The sequence below is a fragment of the Ailuropoda melanoleuca genome, chromosome 2 (genome assembly GCF_002007445.2).
Source record: "Ailuropoda melanoleuca isolate Jingjing chromosome 2, ASM200744v2, whole genome shotgun sequence".
NCBI classification, from domain to species: Eukaryota; Metazoa; Chordata; class Mammalia; order Carnivora; family Ursidae; genus Ailuropoda; species Ailuropoda melanoleuca.
The window spans coordinates 41273362-41285257 of record NC_048219.1 but is presented as its reverse complement, the minus strand read 5'-3'; the positions used below and the strand labels follow the sequence as shown (position 1 = coordinate 41285257).

General features: G+C 41.2%; 1 long non-coding RNA gene across 6 annotated transcripts in view; it reads left to right on the top strand.

Moving 5' to 3' along the window:
- LOC105238787 overlaps positions 1 to 11896 on the top strand; it is a 34862-nt gene that overhangs the window by 4064 nt on the left and 18902 nt on the right. For 3 of the 6 annotated variants that reach the window (XR_004623267.1, XR_004623266.1, XR_004623262.1), the window contains exons 1-3: positions 237 to 4284; positions 5873 to 6100; positions 7323 to 7496. This is a non-coding gene — a long non-coding RNA (uncharacterized LOC105238787). Of the gene's footprint in view, positions 1 to 236; positions 4285 to 5872; positions 6101 to 7322; positions 7497 to 11896 lie in introns of those variants that run through there. The other 3 variants (XR_004623264.1, XR_004623265.1, XR_004623263.1) reach the window with 3 other exon arrangements.

The window sequence follows — 11896 nt, the reverse complement described above, 5'->3', positions numbered from 1 at the left end:
CACCCCCCCCACCCACTTCCCCTCCAGCAACCCTGTTTGTTCTCTGTAGTTAAGAGTCTCTTTCTTGGTTTGCCTCGCTCTCTCCTCTCTCTTTTTTTTCTCCCTATGTTCATCAGTCTTGTTTCTTAAATTCCGCATATGAGTGAAATCATATGATATTTGTCTTTCTCTGACTGGCTTATTTGGCTTAGCGTAATACCCTCTAGCTCCATCCAGGTCATTGCAAATGGCAAGATTTCATTCCAAATCCATTTTAAAATGAAAAGTCCTTATAGATGTTCTTTAATCTCTCCCTTTCACTTCAGGTGCTCCCCCCCTCCCCGCCTCCACTCTACTCTGACCATCTGATTCCTAAGTGGCATAGGAGGGACTGCACTATTTTGTCTTTCTAGCTTTCCCTGCCCTCTAAAGGACACCATGGCGTTCCCTGTAGTTCCCTCTTTAGTCCCTTTGGCTTTTTGGCAAAGCAGTGGAAAAAGCCCTTTAAAAGGACTGTGTCCATATCGCGGTGGAAGCCAATTCGTGATTATTCCCTCCTCCTCACCTGCTTCCCAGTCAGCTCAGCCAAATCCTTTTGAAACAAAAGCACAAATTAGTGCTAACTTAGGGCAATTATAGGATTTACAAGTTAAACATATTGCCATTGGTTTCCCTAGCAACCATCTCTGAATCACATGATGAACTAAAACTATCGTTCTATTTAATGGAGTCCAATACGAAGAGAAGCCCAACTATATAACTCACAGTAAGTGACCACCCGGGTGTGGGCCAAAAGAGCACTGGGCATGGGGCAGGAGACCTATGTTCAGCTTCTAGGATCTTACCCTGAGACACTGGGGGTGATGCCCCCAGCAGAGAAAAAGGGTTTGAGCACTGCCAGGGTGAGAGAGGCTCAGGTATTTCTGAGGGAGTGAAAACAACAGGCAGAGAGCAGTTTGAGGCCAGGGGTCTGCGGGACAAAGCCGAGACACAGTGAGGTCTGATGGAGGGCCCGCTCAGCCAGTTCCCCAGGGCTCGGGCTGTGCTGAGAGCCGGGGGGGGGGGCAAGGGAACAATGTCCGGCAATGCACTTCACTACGCGGCCAGCACCTTACTGGGGTCTGGGAGGCTGGGCCAGGGGCCATGGGGTCTCAGCTTCCCACCTACACAGTAAGGGGCTTGAGCTGTACCATTTCTCTGGCTCCTTCAGCTCTTTTAAATAGTGGACTTCTCCGGTTCTGGGCCAATTAAAAAATGTCATATTTACAATCAAACAAAGATGAATATAGCAGCTTTATTGGTGGTCATGTTGGAGCCCTCAAACCGCACCTGCCACCAAATGACCTTCAAATGGCACTACCTTGACTGAGTCCGGACCCCCACGGGGGCAGACTTGGGGGTATGGCCCAGATGCATGGGGGTGGGCAGCCTGCCTCGAACCCGTGAATTCTGGTGAAAGAGACCTGGCTCTCTGGACCCTAAGCTGGGATCCAAATGTTTTTCCCACGGGAAAGCAGCCACAGTGACAAAGGGCTCCAACCCCTGTGCAGCCAGCCTGGAAAGAGAGCCTGCCACTCAGGACTTCCCCCGTGAACGGGGGAAGAGAGGTCATTCCCTCCCACTGGAGGGCAGGTAGAGGCATGGGGACAAGCTTCTTTCTACTGCCCTCAAGAGGGCAGAAATTCCTGTTCTGTAGACTGGCAAGAATGCAGGAGGAGTGAACATGGTTTCCGAACACAGGGAGGGAGCTGTGCAGTGGGTTGCTGCAGGCACATAGCTGGCTCATGGTGGATCCTCCAGCCTCTCCTTGCTCCCCAGAGAGCAGATGTGGGGCCACGCACACCTCTGCGAGTGAGACACAGCAGCTCCCAGAAGCCATGAAGAAGGGGTTTACTGGCCCCCCCTCCCCCCACAGGTCCAAGTCCCTTTGAAAATCAGAATCTGCAATAAGACATTTCATGTTTTTCTAATGACAAGTTTAAGTGGAGCGGAATCATTGAGTTACTGAATTTTTAAGGGTATAAAAACACTTTAGTAAGTTTTCTAATATTTCCTGCTATGACTCAATATAGTTTTATAATTTTCCTGGTAAAAGAGAGCATGTGTTTATAAGCATGAACTTTGCAAAGCCCTTTGCTGCCAGTCATTCTGAACTGTCACTATGGGAGAATTCATCCTGCTTCACTGCCTTTCTGGTTTTTTTGTACAATATTGCAAAGTTCTTCATTTAGTACATAATAATGGCAAGCCCTGTCATGTATTATGTCTAATGAATGAATCTTTGTCTGGGGGTCAGAGAGGGAAGACAACACGCTCAAGAACATGCTGAGTGAGAGGGTGAATTGCATCCAATCCCGTGGCCATGCTCTTCTTTGCACTGCTGCTCATGGGCCTGGAGCCACTTAGCATTCAGCGTCTTTCTTTCCAGACATCCCCGTGCCCCTCACTAGGTAACTGGGTTTGTGGAGGAGGAAGACGCGGAAATAAAACCTTTCTGGGGTGGAATAACATATGGCTTCAACTTTTCAGAGAGCGAAGGAAAGCTCTCTCTTGTGGTAGGTTGCTGATGCCCAAAATAATCACAGCAATGGTGATAACATTTATTGGCCCCTGACTCTGTGCCCTGCGTGGTGCTACTTTCCATGATCTCGTTTAATCTTCACAGCAATCCCATGTTACAGAGGAGCCAGATGAGGAAGGGAGACTCTGAAGTAACTCTGTGTGCAGTTTAACTAGAAAGTGGATGAACTTCACCAGTCCAGATAGTTTACTTTCAAATTCTTGCCAAAACCTTTGCCTGCTCCTTACCCATCCCCGCTCCTACCCAAAGTTAGAGATTTATTTAAAGGAAATCCATGTTGAATTTGCCTATTCCATAAGAGTTTGAGTTTATGGATCACTCACACTTGATTTATTTTGTCCTTTGCTCTCTGTGCTTAGTAAGAGATGGGAGTTTGAGGAGGAAGAGGATAGTTGGGAGAAGGCTGGATTTGGGAGCTGCGGGCGCGATCACAGGCCACTCTGCACCCCAGGCCAGCTCCAGCCATGGTGTATTCAAAGAAGCAGCAGACAGGAACCCGAGACTTGTATCCTCCACTAACTTAGCTACATGAGCTTGGCCACTAGACTTCTGGTCTCCAGCTCCAGTTTTCCTGCACTGTAGCACAAGCAGGTTGGAATGGATGAATGATGCCAAGTTTCCCCTTAGCATCCAAGCTAGGTAATCCAATCCTACATCATTCAGTGAGAGAAACTGCTAGGAAAGGCTGTGTTTTCTCTGAGCAACGATGTTTGCTTTTTTGTTTGTCAAATGCTTAGATAACACACACAGCTGGCTTTTATGTACTGCTTGAAGCACCTTATTACATCAACATACCTAACCCTCTAATAGTCCTATGTGGTAGGTATCATAGGTGTTCTTACTATCATCCTGTTTATAGGCAGGGGATGGAAGCACATGGTGGTTTACTCAAGGTCCCAAAGCTAGTAAGAGTGAAGCCAAGTTGAATCTATGCGGTCCAGCTCCAGAACCCATATTCTTACCTTGTTTTTATTTCAGAGACAATGGAATTCTGTAGCTGATCAAATGTCCCTCCTGATAACCAGGTTACTTCTCACCTTTAGCAAAAGCGCAAGCCCTGCGAATGTGTGTTTGAGGTACCAGGTTCACCTCCAGCTTCACCTGCCTGCCTGTGTCTCTCTGACTCTTCACCTTGCCGGATATTCCCCCCTCTGGAGATGTCTGTTTGTAATTTACCAAAACATCCTTTTTGGAAGATGATGAGAACATTTAAGATGATTGATGCAATGTGGAATCCTCGTACGTGGCTTGCGGGACCCTCTGGCGCCCGCACTGTGCTTGCACGGGATTTGGAAGAGTGGGAGTGAAGGGGGCCGCTCTGTCTTGACGGGAACTAGGTACAGGTTCTCAACAAAGACGGCAGTGCTCCCTGGGGGGAGGGTGTTGGAAAATGTGTTGGGTGTGGGGAGACTGATTGCCACAATATTTAGGGGGTGCTATTGGGATTTACTGGACAAGGGACAAATCTGCTGATGTCCTACCATGAGGGAAACAGCCCCACGCAAATTTTAATATAGGTAAAACAAAGCTCAAAGTGACCAGCCTAGCACCTAACTCCATTTTACATATTTTTAAAATGATGTTGTTCATGGTTCTAATATATACTGAATTTTCCAGGAATGCAACTCCCACATAAACCAAGGGATGATTGTACTTTGTTGCAGAACTTGACCAAGAATCGATCATCACTTTGAAATATTCCATCATCAGTGACCCTGCTTCTGGTATTTGAGTCAACAACACATTCCACCTGTGTCAGCCTGCTTTCTTAGCTGTCCCATTCATAACGATTCTATGTGTGTATGCGCACTAACATGCTCATTTAGCTTTTATCTCAAAACGTGCAATATAAAGAAGTGTCAACACTCAGTGTTATTTGAGCATTGTCTTACGTCTCTTACATCCAAATTTTCTTATTGTAAGTAGGAACAAGCATCTGCCAATTCATTATGTCTCTCATGTAGTCATGCCTGAACACATACGTCCAGGTTGAAATACATACACTTTTTTTTATGGAAATATACTTGACACACAACATCAGTTTCAGGAGTACAACACAGTGATTCAACAATTCTGTACATTGCTCTATGCTTACCATGAGGAATATAGTCACCACTGTCACCATACAATGTTATTACAGTATCATTGACTGTAATCCCTATGCTGAACTCTTCATCCCTGTGATTTATTTATTTTACAAGTGTAAATTTGTACCTCTTAATCCCCTTCACCTCTTATGTCCACCCCCCCAAGCCCCTCTCTTCCGGCAACCACCAGCTTGTTCTCTGCATTTATGATTCTGTCTCTGTGGGTTTTTTCTTTCTAAATTTTTATTTAAATTCTAGTTAACATACAGTGTAATATTGGTTTCAGGAGTAGAATTCAGTAGAATTCAATACATACAACACCCAGTGCTCATCACAGCAAGGGCCCTCCTTAATACATATCACCCATCTAGCCCATCTCGCATCTACCTTCCTCCGTCAACCCTCATTAAGAGTCTCTTATGGTTTGTTTCCACCCCCTCTTTTTCCCCCTTCCCATATGTTCATCTGTTTTGCTTTTTAAATTCCACATATGAGTGAGATCCTATGGTATCTGTCTTTCTCTGACTGACTTCTTTCACTTAGCATAATACACTCTAGCTCCATCCACATTGTTGCAAATGGCAAGATTTCATTTTTTGATGGCTGAGTAATATTTCATTTTTGTATATACCACATCTTCTTTGGGGTGCTGGAAATGTCCTATTGACTATGGTGATGGACTATATTGAGACATATGCTTATGATTTGCACACTCTTTTTTTATGTGAGATACATTTCAATAATTTAATTCACTCATCAGCACTCCTTAATCAGATCAACCTCAGGAGCCTGTTTGTTTACACTACCAGTTGTAATAATGTCATAGTTGATGTGACAATTTATGAGCAACATTGATGAACTAAAGGGGAAATTATCCAAGATTAATAATTACTAATAAAAGAATTAAGTTGAACTCATGGAAAAAAAGCTACACACAGAATATAACCTGAAACTTTTGAAAAGGGTAATTCAACAAAGACCAAACACCTTAGAAGAAGGTTTCTTGGGGCTCCTGGTGGCTTCAGTTGGTTAAGCAACCAATTCTTGATTTGGGCTCAGGTCATGATTTCAGGGTCATGGGATTGAGCCCCTCATTGGGGCTCTGTGATGGGCACAGAGCCTGCTTAAGGTTCTCTCTCTCCCTCTCCCACTGTACCCACCCACCCCCGCTCATTCTGTGAGGTTCCTCCTGGTTCATACCCAACCTATATATTCTCTGGTCCAGGTGACACTTTTGTATTGTCTTAATCTTGGACTACATGAGGGCAGAACACTTTGAACACTGACTGGCCAAGAGCAGAATGGAAACATCTCCAAGAACACAAAGCTGCAATTTGCCGTGATTCATCCCGAGTGAATGCAGCCCTCTGAGAGCTTTGTTGTAAGAAGAACACACTTGCCAGAACCCTTCTGTGTGGCCACAAGCTCCCTCATCTATATGTGGGATACTGAGGTTTGGGTTTTAATATTTAATCTGAGAGTGCATCTTAGTAACTGGGCTGTTTTCCTCTGAGAGGTTTTGTCTTTGCTGTTGCTATTTTTGTGGCTGCATAAGAGAAAGGCAAGAAGGCAGGGAGAAATCTCATATTCCCTTGCCTGGATTTCAAGACCCTTATAATCTTTCCTTAAGCTAACTTTGCTAACCTATCTCCCACTGATCCCCTGGGTGGTGCCTATTAACCAGACAAAAATCACCACCACAAGTACAGTGTGCTCTTTGTGTCTGAGCATCTGTCTGCAATTCTCCCACTTATTTCTACCTGGATGAATCAATTCTGCCTTCAGGGCTGAATTCAATGCCGCTTCCTCTGAAAGGTTTTGCTGACTAGTTGAGGCCCCTGTGCGTGTTCTTCCCTGTGCATTCCGATGGCTACATATCGACTCTATTTTCCATACCCTCAATCAGAATGCATGGTCTGCAGAGGATCTGTCAACCAGTTTTGGGTGTGAGTAGCTATTTATGAGATGTTTGAAGGTGGAAATACTGGAATTTCGCACATCAGTTGTTTTTTTCTACTTTGGAAGTGCATATTATATAAAGAGTGCAGTGCACTATGTTAAACACTCATATACATTATTTCCTTGAATCCTCATGAAAATCCTAGTAGGTCAATGTTATTATATACTTGCCCAAGGCTATTCTAGAAACAATAAATTGCAGAGCCCGAATTCAAACCAAGCTCTGTCTGATTCTTCAGGATGTGCTCCCGCACAGAGCTGCTCACAGATGTGGGGAAGGTCAAGGGTGTCAGGGTTTAGTTTGGCTGTGGCATCCAGTCTGGAGAGAAGCTGGGTGAGAGGAGGCTGTGCCTGACCATGGAGCTGGGTCCATGTCAGATGAGTGCCTCCTGAGCGGGAGCTCTGTGCCGCAGGCAGCGGGAAGACAGTACGTGTGAGCGACAAGGCTTCCATGAGCCATGTGGAAATACAAGGTCCAGTCGACGCTCATCAGTTTCAGAGCTGGTAGAGCACAGAGGCTGCGAGCACAGAGTCTGGAGCCAAAATGCATGCATTTCAGTCTTGGTCCCGTCACTTATGAGATGTGTGACTTTAGACAAGGTACTTGCCCTCTTTGAGGTTACTCTCTGCACCTGTTGTTTTTGTCTGCAACATGGAGATGACGGTACTTACCTCACAGTGCTGGCGTCAAAGCTGTACTCTTCCTCTTCAAACAGGACCCCAGTCTCGTTATGAGAAAAACATCAGACACGCCCTGACTGAGAGACATTTTACAGAGTATCTGACCAGTACTCTTCAAAACTGTGAAGGTCATCGAAAACAGGGAAAGTCTGAGAAGCTGTCACAACCAAGAGGAAAGTAAGGAGACATGATGACTGAATATAACGCAGGTAAGTAACCTGCTTGGGATCCTGAGACAAAGGACATTAGAAAAGAAAGTGAGAAAATCTGAATAAAGAATGGACTTTAGTTAAAAGTAACATACCAATATTGGTTCATTTATTGTAACAAATGTACCGCGATAATGTAAGATAGCTATAACTGTCCATGAGATATATAGGAACTCTTCATACTATCTGTGCTGGTTAATTTTATGTGTCAACTTGGCTAGGCCATGGTACCCAGTTGTTTGGTCAAACACAAGTCTAGATGATTCTATGAAGATATTTTTTAGAAGTGATTACTGTGAAATCAGTAGACTTTGAGGAAAGCAGATTACCCTCCATAATGTGGATGAGGCTTATCCAATCAGTTGAACGCCTTAAGAGAAAAACTGAGGTCCTCTCAGCAGAAATCTGAATAAAGTATGGACTTGAGTTCATACTTATGTATCAATCTTGGTTCATTAATTGTGGCAAATGCACCATAAGGTGTTAATAATAGGGGAAACTGTCTGTGGAGTATACGGGGTATATCTCTTTACTCTCTCTGCAGTAATTCTGTAAATCTAGAACTATAATTTTTTTTTTAAAGTTTAAAAAATCAGGGTCACCCGGGTGGCTCAGTCATTAAGCGTCTGCCTTTGGCTCAGGGCGTGATCCAGGGTCCTGGGATCGAGCCCTGCATCAGGCTCCCTGCTCTGCTGCGAGCCTGTTTCTTCCTCTCCCACTCCCCCTCCTTATGTTCCCTCTCTTGCTGGCTGTCTCTCTCTCTCCGTCAAATAAATAAATAAAATATTTTAAAAAAAAGTTTAAAAAATCAGACTTGCAGAATTCAATTTTACTGACAGAAACAGGATTTTGCTTTCAAACAGTGAAATGAGGAGCATACGCCATTATGTTCCACAATAGCATCCAGGGTCTTGCTGTAGTGACACAAAGGAATGAAAATGGATTTCTCTTTATGGACTTGCACAAAAATTACTTTTGTTTAGCCAATGAGTGTTTTACAGTAGAAAAACTGTGCATATGGAAACAATCAAAAGGGAATACATGGAAAGCAGAATTATGTTACTTAAAAGGAACATAAAATGTGCTTCTTGTTTTTAATAGGGTAAATTATTTTCATTCTTTAATAATTATTCCTCTCTTTCTAGGTAGCTCTTTTTTGCCACTTTAATAGACCATCATGGTGAAAATAAAGAACTGGGAGTGGGGGTAAAGGATGTGTTGGGAAGAAGTCTTTGCTCTGTCTGCCCAGTCATGTTCAGAACATCACGCAAGTTGAAGATGAAACCATTCATTCAGAAATATTTATTGTTTGCCTACTATATACCAGGAAGTATGAGGCTTCTAAAATAAATCATTGCAGATGCTGCCCTCAAGCATCTTATCACATGCTTTATATGTGAATATATAAATTATATATTATAATTTGTAGTAAGGATATATGAATTATATCCTTATATATCATGTGTGTCAAATAATTGTGAATATGTAAATCATATATATTCTGCATAGATCACTCTTTCCTTGCCTCCCACAGGCAACTTTTCTAATGTGTTTAGTATGTATCTTGTATGTGTGTGTTCCTACAAAAATGTATAATATTGTTTTGTAGGCATATATCTTTAATTGATATAAATGGTGAGGTGCCATATATCTCATCCCATTTTCCTTTCTCAGCAAGCGCTATGTTTTTAACATCCATTCTTATTGTTATATGACTATATGACACACTTATAATTGCTGCATAATATTCCAAGGTTAGCATCTTAAGAAGAAAGAAAGAAAACAAAGGAAAAAAAGGAAGAAATAAAGGAATGAAGGTAGGAAGGTAGGGAGGAAGGAAGGAGAAGAAAGAAAGAAAGAAAGAAAGAAAGAAAGAAAGAAAGAAAGAAAGAAAGAAAGAAAGAAAGAAAGAAAAGAAAGAAAAGAAAGGAAGAAAGAAAGAAAGAAGAAAGAAAGAAAGAAAGAAAAGAGAAAGACCCTCTTTGCCAGTCCCACTGTGGTGTCTGACATTGTCCTCCCTACCACCCCCTCCTCAGGGAGGCTTCAGTTGATTGGTGCCTTCCCTTGGGTCTGGAGTATAAGCATTCACTTACACAGACCTGATTATCTAGGAAATTTTCCAAGGAAGGATTCCAGCTCATTTCATTAAGAGAACTGCAGGCAGCTTATTCAAAGCTATAATTAGAGCTACTCTATAAACCCTCTCTGCCTCCTGAGAATACATCATTTCTGATTCCTATGGAACTTTTTCTTCCTTGACCTCAGAAGACTATATTAACTCCATCTCTAAAATCTCCATAGGATTTCTGAACATTAATTATGTTTCAGAATGTGCACCAGTGGGAAAATGAAGGCGAAGGGTCTGAGAAACAGGGACAGGCCTTGTTCTGGCCGTGTCTGATGGTCTGGGCCACCTTGAACAGGTCTTAACGTCCTTCCGTGGTTAGAAGAGGTGCTGAAGTTATTCTTCCTGTATTTGAGTCTTAGTTCTGCAACTTTCTAGCTGTGTAACCTTGGGCAAATTACTCATCTAGGAAATGAGGTAATTAAACCACAGATGATTTCTAGGATGAATTCTGATTCAACTACTGTTTCATCCATGGATACATTCCTGGCTCTGTGCCCTTTTGACATCATTCTCTTCGAAGTGTCTTTTCCCTAATATGTCCTCTTCTCCCTTCAGTGTTCTCTCCAGATAGCAAGTTCTCTATAAAGCTTTTCCATAGAATTCAGATTTAAATAAAGAATGAAAGAGTGTTAAAGAGGGAATAAATGAAGGTAAGATAAAATCTTTTCTTTTTCTTATTAATTGACACAATAGATAATTGTTCAAAGTAATAATAGTAAATAGTAACAATTTATTAGGTGGTTATAGCATATGAGTGAGTGAAATGAATGACATTAATGGTATAAGGGATGGGAGTTACGAATTGGGGATACTGTGTTATAAGGTAACTGCATTGCATGTGAAATGGTGTAATGTTATTTGAAAGTGGACTTAAATTTGTTATAAATATATATTATAAACTGATAAGCTTAGAGAGGAGAGAAAATGGAATTACATAAAATGCTCAGCTAAAACCAGAAAAGGCAGAAAAAAATGAAAAAGAGAAAAATACAATGACTGGAAAACAGTTATAAACATGGTTGATATTAAACCAAAAAAATCAATGATCACGTTAAATATGAATGATCTAAATACATTAACTAAAAGACAAAGACTGAGTAGATAAGAAAAAGACACAACTATATATATATATATATATTTTTATAAGAAACCCATTTTAAATATAAAGAAACACAGTAAAAGTAAGGAGATGGAAAAAGATATAATAGCACTAATCAAGAGAAAGCTGGGATAGCTATATTAATTTCAGACAAATTAGATTTTAGAAGAGTGAAATAATTGGAGATAAAGAGGGAAATTACATAATGATAAGCAGTCAATTCTCCAAGAAAATATAGCAATCTTCAACATGTATGTACATAGTAACAGAACATCAAAACATGTGAGGCAAAAACTAAATGAACTGCAAGTAGAAATAGGCAAATCCATTGTAATAGTTGGAAAATTAAATACCCCTTCAGTAATGGATAGATCCAGCAGGCAGAAAATGAGTAAGAATATAGTTGAACTAAACAGCACCATTAATCAACTAGATCTAATTGCCATTTATGAAATATTTCATCCAACAACAGCAGCATACACATTTTTTTTCAAACTCATGCAGAACATTTACCAACATAATCACATTTGGGGCCATAAAACAGACTTGAACAAATGTAAAAGACTAGAACTCATACAAAGTATGTTCTCAGACCACAGTGGAATTAAACTAGAAATCAATAACAGAATAATAGATTAAAAAAAACTCCTCCCAAATATTTGGAGATTTAACAACACACTTTTTATTGGACGTAGAGAAAGCAGTGCTCACAGAGGAAATTTATAGACTGAAATGCCCATATTAGAGAAGAAGAAAAATCTAAAAGCGATAATTTAAGCTTTCACTTTAAAAAGCTAGAGAAAGAAGAGCAATTTACAACTAAATCAAGCAGAATAAAGGAAAATAAAAAAATTAGAGCAGAAATCAACAAAATTAACAGGAAAACATACGAAAATCAATGAAACAAAAAATTGGCCTTTGAAAAGGTAAATAAAATTAATAAACCATTCACCTAGCTAACCAAGAAAAGGAGAAGACACAAATTATTTATATCAGAAATGAAATAAGGATCATGATTACTGACACAGTGAACATTGAAAGGTTCATAACGGAATACAGTGATCAAGTAAGGTTCTAAAGGAGCAGTTTCAAGATTTGTCTGTATCAGAATTACCTGAGGGGGCCTGTTAAAATGCAACAACCCCCCCCCAGCCAGGTCTCACCTATAGATTC